General features: G+C 37.3%; 1 protein-coding gene across 1 annotated transcript in view; it reads right to left on the bottom strand.

Moving 5' to 3' along the window:
- TTC6 (tetratricopeptide repeat domain 6) overlaps nt 1–13,521 on the bottom strand; it is a 185,829-nt gene that overhangs the window by 141,386 nt on the left and 30,922 nt on the right. The window lies entirely within an intron of this gene.

The following is a 13,521-nucleotide window of genomic DNA, read 5'->3' as shown; positions in this document are numbered from 1 at the left end:
GAGTTCGACCGGGATACCAGGAGTTCTATCACTCACTATGTCATGCACTGACCACCAGGAGGTGGCATGGAATGAAGGCCCCTGCCAGCAGCCAGCAGCGAGGGAAGGGAGGCCCTGGCTGGCAGCTGGAAGGCTCCGATCGGCCTGATCACCATCCAGGCCTACCTATGCATGAAATTCATGCATCAGGCCTCTAGTATGCATATAAGTCATTGGGTAATTTCTTCCCCAATCACTCCTTCCCTGTGAAATTCCTCAGTCGGTTCCATGCGTCTATGTCTCTGGAGCTATTTTGTTCATCAGTTTATTTTGTTCATTAGATTCCACATATGAGTGAGATGCTATCCTATCTTTCTCTGACTGGCTTATTTCAGTATGGATGGAATTGGAGAGTATTATGCTAAGCAAAAATCTAAATTTTAGAGTGGATGCACAGAAACATTCTCAAAAATGTCATGAGTTTCCATAATCATTTCTTTTTTACAAACACTTCAAAAATGAAGGTGAAATATTTTTTTCAGACATTTTATTTATCCAGGGCTTTTCCAAAAACAGCAAGCCAAGAATAGACAAACCTAAAATGCCTCCACCAGAGAGAGGTGTATCTGTGTACACACTTTCACATAACAATGACCAATGTCCTCATGTTCTCTCTTGTTCAAAAGCAAAAAAATATGATCACATACAATGACAGAAAAACTCTTTCACAATGTAATGTAAATTAAGAGTTGGAAAAAAAGAGTCCAACCCCCAAATATGGCCAACCACCTGTTTTTATGTTTTGTTTTTCATCACCATTTAGCCTCCCTTTTCCAACTACCTGTTTTTGTTTGACCCATGAGCAAAAACTGATTTTTACATTTTTAAATGGTTTAAAAAAAAATCAAAATGACAATAATATTCATGACAAGTGAAAAGTATATGAAATTCAAATTCTAGTGTTCATTGATAATGTTTTGAATTTCACCTATACATATTTGTGGAACTTTATTTTCTCTCATTACTTAAGTATCAAAATACCATCCTTGATTTTGCCTCTTGACCCAAAAAGCTTAAGTTACTTGCTATCTAGCCCTTAACAAATAAAAGTTTGGTGACCCATGATAAATGACTGATAAGAAATCACCATTCTGTGAGAAAAATACATCTCTTAAGGAAACCAAAGGAATGAGTTCTTCACTCTGGAATTTCAGACAAAACAAATACAGTACTTTAAGAGTTGGTACATGGCAAAAAAGGAAATCAACTATCTCCTTATGTAGAGTTACAAGGGTTACAATGATTTTATCACCTCATTACATACCATATTGTCTAAAAAACAGATAAATTGAGATTGCTCATTGAGAGTTTAGGGCTAAGAATTAACCACTCTAACTCTCTCTGCCTCTTTAATTTAACAAGATTTTTACTAGTCAAAATAATATATTTACAAAACTGATATATGAAAAAAAAATTACCCAATGACAATTAATGTTTTAAATAATTTTTAATTCATAAAATATATCAACAAACCTTTTCGTTTTCTTTGTGTATTATTAAAATCATTCATAGTTTAATAGTCTGTTTCCCAAATATACTGGGCCTTTTCTGGACACAGCATCCTTGCTAATGCTTAGCCCTCCATCAGAAATTCTCTTTCCTCTTGTGGTTTCTTTGGGGCTTGAGAGGAGAAGGCTTTCTTTCTTCCTTTCACCTTTCTTTCCATCTTTCCTTCCTCCCATTTTTTTTTTTTAGGAATCTTCCAAATCTTTTGAAACCTATTTTTTATTGAAATTCCTCTCCTCCTAGAAAGTTCACTTAGAATTCATTGTCCCCAGCACATGATATCCTAAAACAGGAATATCATGTGTATTTCTATTTAGCTATTATGCCATTCTACCTGATTAGAGTGTTCTTTAAGAATCATTAGCTCTGGTTCTTTAAGGACTTAAAAAACAGGTCATCTTCTGATGTTCCTCATCTCTGGAATGGCATCCCAAAGAAGCCAGCTGCAGATGACAGAAACTTGGGAGTCTTCCTGATGACTCTCCTCTCCCCAATCCAATTCATCACCAAACCATTAAATTTCTACCTAAACATCTCCAAATCCCCACTGTAGTCTCTTAACTATTATAACCCACAACCAGTCTCACCACCTCCTATCACAACCAAAAATTCCTCTCACTAGAGTCGGGGTACTCCTCTCACATCAAACTCTGATTAATATATACACACACTGACACCCCTGACTAGTTCACATATCCGTAGCACAGACAGTCATAGCACCGTGTGGCTTGCAAAATTGTGTTAGTGTTTGAAGTCTGTCTCTCCCACCAGACCACAAGGGCAGGGACTACACCACATGCCTGGTACACAAAGGCTACGCGAAGATGTTTTGTGATGGCATTTATGCTGGCCAATGCTTTGCATCCTTAAGGTTGACAACTACTATACAGGATTCCATTTGAGAAGTTCTATACATCTGTAATTTTTGAAATTGCCTTTAGAGATAGTTTTCCATCCACACACAAAAAAATGTGTCCTCTTCATTGCTGCACTTGAATTTTTGACCCACGTGGTTTTATTATACTAATCTAAGTGTTCAAAGTCACTAAAACATTGCTTTAAATGATATTTGTTTTTGTTTTTTCAAAAAAAAAAAAAATCCAATCTATCCCCAAGTAATTTACTTAACAAGAGATATGCAAAAGAATGTACCATCCCATGTAATAAAAGGTTAATATGCAAATCAACTAAATGGTGGAACTACTGATCACTACGATGTGCACTGACCACCAGAGAGCAGATGCTCCACGCAGGAGCTGCCCCCTGGTGGTCAGGGTGCTTCCACAGGGGGAGCGCTGCTCAACCAGAAGCTGGGCTCATGGCTGGCGAGTGCAGCAGCGGTGGCAGGAGCCTCTCCCACCTCCGCAGCACTAAGGGTTTCCAACTGATGGGTTAGGCCTGCTCCTTGGAGGGAGTGGACCTCAGCCATTAGTTGGACATTCCCCAAGGGCTCCCGGACTGCAACAGAGTGCAGGCCAGGCTGAGGGACACCCCCCTGCCCACCGAATGCACGAATTTTGTGCACTGGGCCTCTAGTGGATTATGAAAGCTAGCAATAACTGAGCACTTACAGTGTGCCAGGCTTTGGTGAACACTCTACAGACATTATTTCATTAAGTTCTCACAACAAATTTATGTGGTAGTTGTTATTATTACTTCAACTTTACCGGTTTAATAAAACCAACAAACTAAAGTTTAAAAAAGTGGTTTAAGAGTCTGAAGATGTGCAGCTTTTAACCTTAGATTCTAAAGAGGAGTGATTTCATAGCAAAGTCCCTTACAAATACCGGTGAATGAAGTACTGGGTCGTGATTGTAACAGATTGCATTTCCTGGAATCCACAATCTTATTTCATTATCTTTTTTCAACAAAAAATACCTAGGTCATTTCAAGAAGCTGAGTCATGCTGAATAAACCTGGAAGGAGCTATTAGGAAAATAAAAATCTAAAACAGGAATATCATGTGCCTTCATTATAGATATAGCAAAAAGTTCAAGGGAAAGGAAGGTTGCTTCAAACTGACACAAAAGTAGCTCTGGAAGGAAAGATTAAATCTGGCTGTTTCATTCTCATAAATTCAAGATTATCATGTCTCATGTTAATAGCATGATAGCAAAGTAGCAATATAGAAATTAAAACATGAGGTTTTATTTTAAAACTGCCGAAAATAACTTAAAATACATAACAGTGAAAATAGAAGGATTAATATGAAAAAGTATCCATTTAGTAAATTTTTCCCCTTTTCAGTCTTCCTCTTCTGGATATCATTCAGTTTCTCTATTTAGATAAACATAATTGTCAACTAATATTTTATCATAAATACTGTATTTATCTTTATAGTATCAAAATTTAAGAATAGTACTGGCTATTATTCTTGCTTTTCCAGTCTTTATGTTAAAACCTCCTCCAGGCTGTTACACTACAAGCAAGTGGTTTAACAGCTGGGGGCAGGAAGGGTGATGGTCAGTGGCTGTTAAGCAGCCAGAACAACTCATTCATAATATTCTCAAACCCATCCACAGAGAAATGAAGTCATACATTTAGTATGAATTTAGAAATTACTTAAGGAAGAATTGGTAAATGGAAAAAAAACAATCTATAGGTTAACATTAGGAGTTTGCAGTCGATTGTAAAATCTAGCATCATTACCTATGGATTAGAAAACAAAATTTTCCAATGACTCAAGTACCTGACTTACTCATGTTTCTGGGAGTACTATTATTTAAACTAATTTAACTTTTGTCTGGTTCCAACTATATATTTTCTCTAAAATTCATGAGACTAAATATAAAAGGAAAAAAATATTCATGAATGACCATTCTGTCAGTTATAACTTCTACTTTCTTAAAGTTATGTTTAATATCTTCTCAATAAAAAGAGGATCTCTAAAAAGCATTTATAGGAAGAATTACCTTAAACATGCTTTATAATAAGATATTGCTTTAAATAAAAACTCTTCTAATTGAGAACAAATATATTAAAGAAAGTTTACTTTGGACATGACTTGATAGGCAGTAAGAACCTCAAAATGTGTTCTATAAGATCGCTATTTATTCTTGTGTCTCACTATTGTAATATATATTGTAAGTTGTCTTTACTTATTATAAACAAATAAGGAAAGGTACACACTAAAAACAGTAAACTTTGATAAGCTGGCATGAGAATGTCTTGTAAATAGTTTCCTATTATTTTATCAAAAACTCCTATTATTTTATCAGAAGGGTAGCCACAATTTACAAAAATGAAGCCCAGAAGCAAAACAAGTTCTATTATAAAACTCTCGAAGATTTAGGAACTGGAAGTATCAGTCTCCAAAAGTGAGGGTGCAAGTGGGGCTGACAATAGCCTTCCTGGATCTCCCTCCATACAGCCAAAAGCTCTCACACCAGGGCAGAAAATGGAAAGTGTCGAAATAAAATATGCTCGCAGGAATGAGTACTTGAATGCAAAGAAAGTTCCTCTGTGTTTATGTTTGATCCACTTCTAAGCATCAATATTTATACTCCCCTTCCCTTGCCACACACAGGTTTTATGTTTTTTATGTCAAATTTTACATCGTTTTGTCTTGTGTATCCCTTAATTAACCATTGTAATCTGTTATTTTTACTACTTTTGTTTTGTAACCTTCAAAGCTTCCACTGGTCTGGAAAACTCTTTATCTCTCATTGGATTCTGAATGAAATTTTGCAAGGTAGAATATTCCTGGTTGAAATGTTGTTTTCTTTCAGCACTTTGAATATATTCTAATAACTCATATCTTCCAGTGCTGGGAAATTCTCTTTTGTTTTAATATTCTCTTTCTGGAATTCCTAGTATTGGGATGTTGGTCCTCAAAGGAGCGGGTGTAATGGAAACATCCCTCAATATAGTAATCAAGGCCACATAAGACAAGCCCACAGCGAACATGATACTCACCGGTGAAAAGCTGAAAGCCTTCCGCCTAAAATTGGCACCAAGGCAAGGATGCCCACTCTCTTCACTCTTTCCCAACATGCTATTCAAAGGCCTAGCCAGAACAATCAGGCAAGGAAAAGAAATCAAAGACATCCCTATTTAAACAAGTAAAATTGTCACTATTTGCAGATGACATGATATTACACATACAAAAACCTGAAGACTCAATTAAAAAAACACATTTGAACAAGTAAACGAATTCAGCAAAGTTGCAAGATACAATAGCAGCATGCAAAAATCTGCTGCATTTCTATACCCTAATAATGTAAGGTATATCAGAAAGAGAACAATCCCATTTGTAATTGCATCAAAAATAATAACTAGAAATAAATTTAACCAAGGAGGTAAAAGACCTCCATAAAATATTAATAAAAATTTTGAAAAAAACACAAATAAATAGAAAGATATTCCATGTTAATAGATTGGAAGAATTAATATTGTGAAAATGTTCATATTATCCAACGCTATCTACAGATTGAGTGTAACCCCTATGAAAATGCCAAAGGCACTTATCAAAAAAAATAGAACAAATAATCCAAAAATTTTACAGAATGACAAAAGAAATGCTAAGTAGCCAAAGCAATCTTGATAAAGAAGAACAAAACTGGAGGCATCATGCGCCCTGATTTCAAACTATACTACAAGACCATAGTCACGTAAAAGGTACGGTATTGGCATAAAAGCAGACACACAGATTAGTGGGACAAAAGAGAGAGCCCAGAAATAAACTCAAACATACATGGTCAATTAATTTACAACAAAAGAACCAAGAATACACAATGGGAGAAAGACAATCTCTTCAATAAATGGTGCTGGGAAAACTGAACACCCATGTGTAAAAGAATGAAGCTCAATCACTATCTTACAGACACAAACATTAACTCAAAATAGATTAAAGATTCAAACATATGACCTGAAACCATAAAAATCCTAGAAGAAAACATAAGTGATAACCCCCTTCTCATAAGTGTTGTTGACAATGTTTTGAATCTAACACCAAAAACAAAAGCCACAAAAACAAATTACATGTGTGACTATGTCATACTAAAAAGCTTCTGAGCAACAAAGGAAATCATCAACAAAATGAAAAGGCAACCTACTGAATGGTGAAAATATTTGATATTTTGTCTGATAAGGGGTTAATATAAAGAATACATAAAGAACTCATGCAACTCAATAGCAAAAAAACAAAAAAAAACAAAAACAAAAACAAAAAAACCACAAATCCAATTAAAAAGTAGGCAGAAGTTGGGGAGATGGGTGAAAAAGTGGAAAGGATTTTGATTATGATTACACATTTCCCATTATAAAAGCAGCCATGGGATGTAAAGTACAGCATAAGTGACATAATTAGTAATATTGTAATAACTAGGCATGGTGTCAGGTAGGTACTAGACTTACAAAGTGATCGCATTATCTTATATAATAATAGGCTAATATGCAAATCGACCTAACGGGTGGAACAACAGGATACACACTGACCACCAGGGGTCAGACACTCAATGCAGGAGCTGCCCCCTGGTGGTTAATGTTCCCAAAGAGGGAGCACAGCTCAGCCACAAGCCAGGCTCATAGCTGGCAAGCGCAATGGTGGTTGGAGCCTCTCCCACCTCCGTAGTAACACTAAGGATGTCCAACTGCAGCTTAGCAGGGAGTGGGCCTAAGCCATCAGTGGGACATCCCCCAAGAACTCCCAGACAGGCCGAGCTGAGGGGACCTTCCCCCCTGCGCCCCCCTCTGCTCCAAGTGCATGAATGTCATGCACTGGGCCTCTAATAAGTTTATAAATGTCTAATCACTATCTTTTACACCTGAAACTAATATAATATCATTTGTCAACTGTAATTTAAAAATTTGTTATTTTTTTTAAATGGGCAGGCCCAGCCAGTGTAGTTCAGTGGCTGAGCATCAAGAGGTCACTAATTTGATTCCAGCTCTCAGCACATGCCTGGGTTGCAGGCTCAATCCCTAGTTGCAAGGAGGGGAGGAGGCAGCCAATCAATGTTTCCCTGTCATTAATGTTTCTATCTCTCTATCAATCTCCCTTCCTTGCTCTAAAATCAATAAGAACATATATTTTTTTAAATGGGCAGAAGATATAAACAGACATTTTTCAAAAGAAGACATACAGATGGCCAGTAGGTACATGAAAAGATGCTTAACACTGTTACATTAGGAAAATGCAAATCAAAACCACAATGAGTTATTGCTTCACATTAGAATGGATATTATCAAAAATAATAATAGAGGTGTTGGCAAGGATGTGAAGAAAGGGAAACACTGTGCATTTTGGGGGGGAAATGTAAATCGATGTAACCACTATGAAAAACAGTTTGGAGGTTCCTCAAAAAATCAAAGATAGAACTACTATGTGATCACAATTCTACTTCTGGATATTTATCCAAAGAAAACAAAAACACTACCTAAAAAAGATATATGCACACACATGTTCACTACCTTATTCACAATAGCCAAGATATGAAAACAACTTAAATATATATCTATGATTAAATATACAAAGGAATTGATATATATATATATATATATATATATATATATATATATATATTCAGCCTTAAAAAAAAAGAATGAAATATTGCTATTTGGAGCAATATGGATGGACCTCAAGGCGATTTTACTAACTGAAATAAGGCAGAGAAAGACAAATACCATTTGATCTCTCTCACATGTAGAATCTAAAAAACAAAATATTAAACAAGCTTATAGATACAGGGAACAGATTGGTGTTGCCAGAGAGGGTATTGGGGGATTAAAAAAAAAATGTATGAACTGTTTTTTCTTTTCTTTTTTTCAGTTTAAATAAATTGTTTAAAAAACAGAAGGGACCTCTTCACACACAAATAAATAAATAAGGGACCATGTCAAGTTGTGTCATTGTGAAATCACAGAAAACTAAGGTGAAAAGTTTTTCGAGCAGGAGAAAAGGTCATTAAAAAGAAACATAAATGAGAACATCATTAGATTTCTCACTTGCAATCACAGATGTTAGATAATGGCGTAAATGCTTCCAAAATTCTGAATACATGATTTCCAACCTAGCATTCTATGACCAGCCAAATTATTTTTTAAGTGAAGATAAAATAATAACATTTTCAGAGGTGAGATCTTAAAAAAAAAAAAAAAAAGTACTTCTCATCCTTTCCTGGTAGTTAGTAAATCAAGAAAGAGGAAAAATTGGGATCCATCAACAGATGAAGGCAAATGCCAGAGAGGCCCAGAGAACCTGAAATTTAATGGTACCAGGAAATCAAAGAGCTCCAAGAGGAAGTCTTTAAAAAAAAAACACAAAAAACATGAGAGGCCGGGCCAGCGTGACTCAATGGTTGAGTACTGACCTATGAACCAGGAGGTCACAGTTCAACTCTCAGTCAGGCCGTTTGCCCAGTGTGTGGGCTTGACCCCCAAAGTGTGGCTTGCAGGAGGAAGCCAAGTAATGATTCTATCTCATCATAGATGTTTGCATCTCTCTCTCCCTTCCTCTCTGAAGATGAGAGATTGTGAATGTGTTCAGGGGGCATTTACAGTTGTATCAAACAAAGAGCTTGGGGATAAATTAGTGACATATAAATAGAAAACAAAGTACTTGAGGAAGGGGGAAATACCTTTACAATCATCAACTGTAGGAACAAACACTCAAGAAAGGAAATGTTACCTGTGATATTTTCCTAAATATAATATTTCAAAATCCAAAAATTATGATTATATTGAGAAGATAGGAGAGTGTATGCAACATCGGTGGGGGTAAGTGGTAGTGAAAACACTAAATTAAATCATCATATTCCACAATAGGAAATCAATAGATGCTGTCTACTATGAACAAAAATCAGCATTAAAAAATGATTTAGAACTACAAAGCTATATATAAATCATTTTCATACATATATGATGAAATAGCTAAAAAGTTGGAAAATTGTTGTCTATAGGGAGTAGGGATGGGAGGCATGAAAAGGTTTGACAAGAAGCTGATGTTATAAGCCTAGTTAGAACTATATGACTTTTTAAACTATGTTTATACATTACTTACACCAAGATAACAATTAATTTTAAAATAAAACAAAAAATAAACAACAATCTTAAATCCATTTCTTGTACCTTCAGTCTCTCCCCATGTCTTTCCCCTCAGCATATAAACATCTTTTAAAAGAAAATCCTATATAACTTCTTACAGCTATTGTCCAATTTCTTTTCTTTCTATCACAGACAATCTTTCTGCAAATTATTCTCTACTCAGGTCCTCACCATCACTCCTCAATCTGCTGTGATGGATTAAGTTGAACCATAATAAATTGCTGGTCTGGTCATTTTTTACCTATCAAAACAGCAATATCATGTGGTTAAAACAAATGACTTTCTGTCATCACCACTATCAAATGGGAAGTTTGTTGCTGGACTATCTCTTGCTGTCTGTTCCATTGTGCCCTGCTGTCCAGCCACCTGCCCTCCTTAACTCAGGCACTCCTCATTTCTTTTTGGACTAAGGCTTCAGCCTCCTAACTCTTGCTTCCTACTAGTCCAGATTGGCACTGCAACCAGAATAGCATTTCTAAAATATTCATTGTATCATATCACTCCCCTGCTTAAAAGCCTACAGCAGCATCTCCATGCCATCAGAATCAAGCTTAAACTCCTCCCCATGGCCCATCTGGCCACTGCCTGCCTTCCCAGCTTCATCTCCTTCAGTCTTTGCACCCACCCCTGCCTGACCTCAGCCTTGCACTCTGTTCCTGAGTCAGATGAAACAACTCACATTCAGAAATGTTCCACATATATTGGGTCTAGTAATAATTAATGTCGTTTTTTAACATTCGTTTAAAATCTTGCTTGGCGTTGACTTGTATTGACATAACCTTCAAACACGTGGTATCTACAGAACGTGTGAAGTGCAATTAACAAGTTTTGCTTGAAAAAGTTTGTGTTTGGTTTGGTTTTTGTTGCAAAACTAGGGCTAAGAAGATGGCGGATGAAGAGCATATTCGGCACTGCATGCTTTACAAGTTCCAATTAGGAAGAAAAGCAAGTGAGGCTGCAAAAAACATCTGTAGTGCTCTTGGTCAAGATGCAGTTAGCGCCAGAAAATGCCAGTGTTGGTTTGAGAAATTTCGCGAGGGAAATTTTTCGTTAGATGACAAGAGTGGTCGAGGCCTTGTGTCCAATTTTGATCAAGAAGCTCTTCAAGCTCTTTTGGTGCAAAATCCTCAAATTACCCAACAAGAGCTTGCGACAACTTTAAATTGTTCACAAAAAACAATTTCCAATCAATTGCGTGCACTTGGCAAAGTCCAAAAGTTTGGAAAATGGGTTCCTCATGAGTTGACCGACAACAACCATAATCAAAGAGTCACAATTTGCAGTTCGCTCCTCTCTCGTCAAAACAGTTTGCCGTTTTTAGAGCAAATTGTTACTGGAGATGAAGAATGGGTGCTGTATGTTAATTTGAAAAGGCGGCCTCAATGGTTAGACAAAAATGAGGCTCCGCAGTCCACGCCAAAACCTGACTTGCGTGCGAAAAAAGTGATGTTGTGTGTTTGGTGGAATTTTAAAGGAATTCTTCATTATGAACTTTTACCATCTAACCAAACCATTACAAGTGCAGTGTATAGTGCCCAATTGGAAAGGTTAGCCCAAGCTTTAAGAGAAAAAGAACCCGCGCTGATTAATCGGAAGGGCGTAATTCTTCACCACGATAATGCACGACCGCATACTGCAAGAATCACTGCTGAAAAACTGCGCCAGTTGGAATGGGAAGTTCTCCCTCAACCTGCATATTCTCCTGATATTGCCCCTTCTGATTACCATTTGTTTCGTTCTTTGCAAAACTTTCTTCTTGGAAAAAAATTTAATAATGAAGAATGCCTCAAAAATGCATTGACTGAATTTTTTGCATCAAAATCACAAGAATTTTACAACAGAGGGATTAAAATGCTTCCTGAGCATTGGGCACAAGTAGTAGAAAACAACGGCAAGTATATTGTTGATTAAATTTTGTTGTATTGTTTAAATAAATTCGATTTTAAAAAAGTATTAGAAAACGACATTAATTATTACTAGACCTAATATTAAAGGCTAAATATGCAAAGAGTCCCCTCGGGAGTTTGATCACTCCCTATGATGTGTGCTGACCACCAGGGGCGGCGTTGAACAAAGGAAGGCGCATTTCGTGCACTGGGCCTCCAGTACATGAATATGGAACTATCTAGATACATGATACATTTAATTATATAGCTCTAATAGTTTGCACCTTGAAGGCACTTGGTAAATGTTTATGAAAGGAAAACTTAGTGTTTTCATAAATGACCCAAAAGGGAATCATGATGGAAAAAAATATATAAACATTCAATTTCTTCTGAGAGCCAAATGAATATTGAAAAGGTGGACTATGTTTGCTTGAATATTCAAATACATAGTGACAGGAAACAGAACTTCTTAATTGTATTGGAAAGAGGGGAGAGAAGACAGAATAAGAAGAGAAAAGAGCAGTGTGGAAAGGGGAGGGTATGAAAAAAAAAGAGCTTCATTCAACATTACAATGTAACAAGTAAGTGAAGAACATTTGTAAACATTACAATTAATGTCTGTGAGGAAGCTCACAACCTTTCCCACAGGAGCTGCGGAGGCCCTCTCTGTGTGCGGGAAGCTGTTCTCCATTCTCCAAACAGTGATAAAACGAAGACCTTACAGTTAACCTAAAGAATATATGCAGAAGGGATCAGAACTTTCACTTGTTTTCTGGGGGGGAAGTGCATAATTGCATTTCAAAAGCCGTCCAACCAGTTCTCAAACTAGCACCCTCTCCAACAAAAGTTTCATTAGGTTTGGAGTTTTGTTTAAACTGACAGCTATGTTCAAAAATCCCCCAAGGTCAGCGGCATAGTTTGCATGTAAATGATCAGATTGCCCAAAGGTATTCTGCGGTTCTACAGTTATTTTTTTTTTTATTCTGATTTGCAACATACCTAGTTAATAGCTTTGTGCTAAGAACATAGCTTATTCTAATGCAAAATATTTTACAGTATCTCTGAATCAACCAAAAAGAAAAAGAAAGAGAAAAGCAGTTATCCCTCACCTGCTCACATCCTGCAACCTCATGGATCTAGTGAGACAGGATGCAGGATGTCAGCCAAAAAGGCCTCGGAGCAGGCAAAGGAGGTGTCAGCAAAGACCTGTGCCGAGGACGCTCGCAGACGTTCCCATAGGAAAGCTGCTGAGGCCTCCCTCGGAGACTGTTTACTCTCACTTCACAAACAACATCACCAGGCTTATTAATCTAGTTTGGAAACCTAAGGCAGAATTCAAATAAGATATTAGAAAGAGAACTGCGGAAGAGGAGCGCCTGGCAGTGTGCTTACTAGTAAAGACTGACTGCAGAACGGGGGCAGTCAGCCTAGTGGGAAGGAGGAACCAAAAAATAGAAAAAGGAAACAAAAGAAGGCAGAACATGCCCTAGCCGGTTTTTCTCAGTGGATAGAGCACATGTGTCAAACACAAGGCCCGCGGGCCAAATCCGTCCCGCCAGGCCTTGCAATGTGGCCCGCACCGCGCTGTCATCACTGCACTCCGCTGCGTTTCCATCACAATGACAGTTTATGACTGTTCAGTAAACCATTCGGCCCGAGATTTAGGCTGGATTTTAGATTTTGGCCCCTTCTCTGATTGAGTTCGACACCCCTAGGATAGGGCGTCAGCCTGTGGACTGAAAGGTTCCAGGTTCGATTCTGGTCAAGGGCATGTACCTTGGTTGTGGGCACATCTCCAGTAGGGGTTGTGCAGGAGGCAGCTGATCGATAATTCTCTCTTACTGATGTTTCTAACTCTCTATCCCTCTCTCTTCCTCTCTGTAAAAAATCAATAAAATATATATTTTTTTAATTAAATAAATTTTTTAAAAAAGGCAAACACTTCATCCACCCAGGAAGACCCTGAGCATCACTACGCCACAGCACAGTACACGGAACCAGCATCCCAAATGGTGCCCTTTGTCCTCAAGCAAAGGGTCAACGCAGC

Source organism: Pipistrellus kuhlii, unplaced genomic scaffold, assembly GCF_014108245.1.
Source record: "Pipistrellus kuhlii isolate mPipKuh1 unplaced genomic scaffold, mPipKuh1.p scaffold_m20_p_1, whole genome shotgun sequence".
NCBI lineage: Eukaryota > Metazoa > Chordata > Mammalia > Chiroptera > Vespertilionidae > Pipistrellus > Pipistrellus kuhlii.
This window is presented reverse-complemented; position numbering and strand designations above follow the sequence as displayed.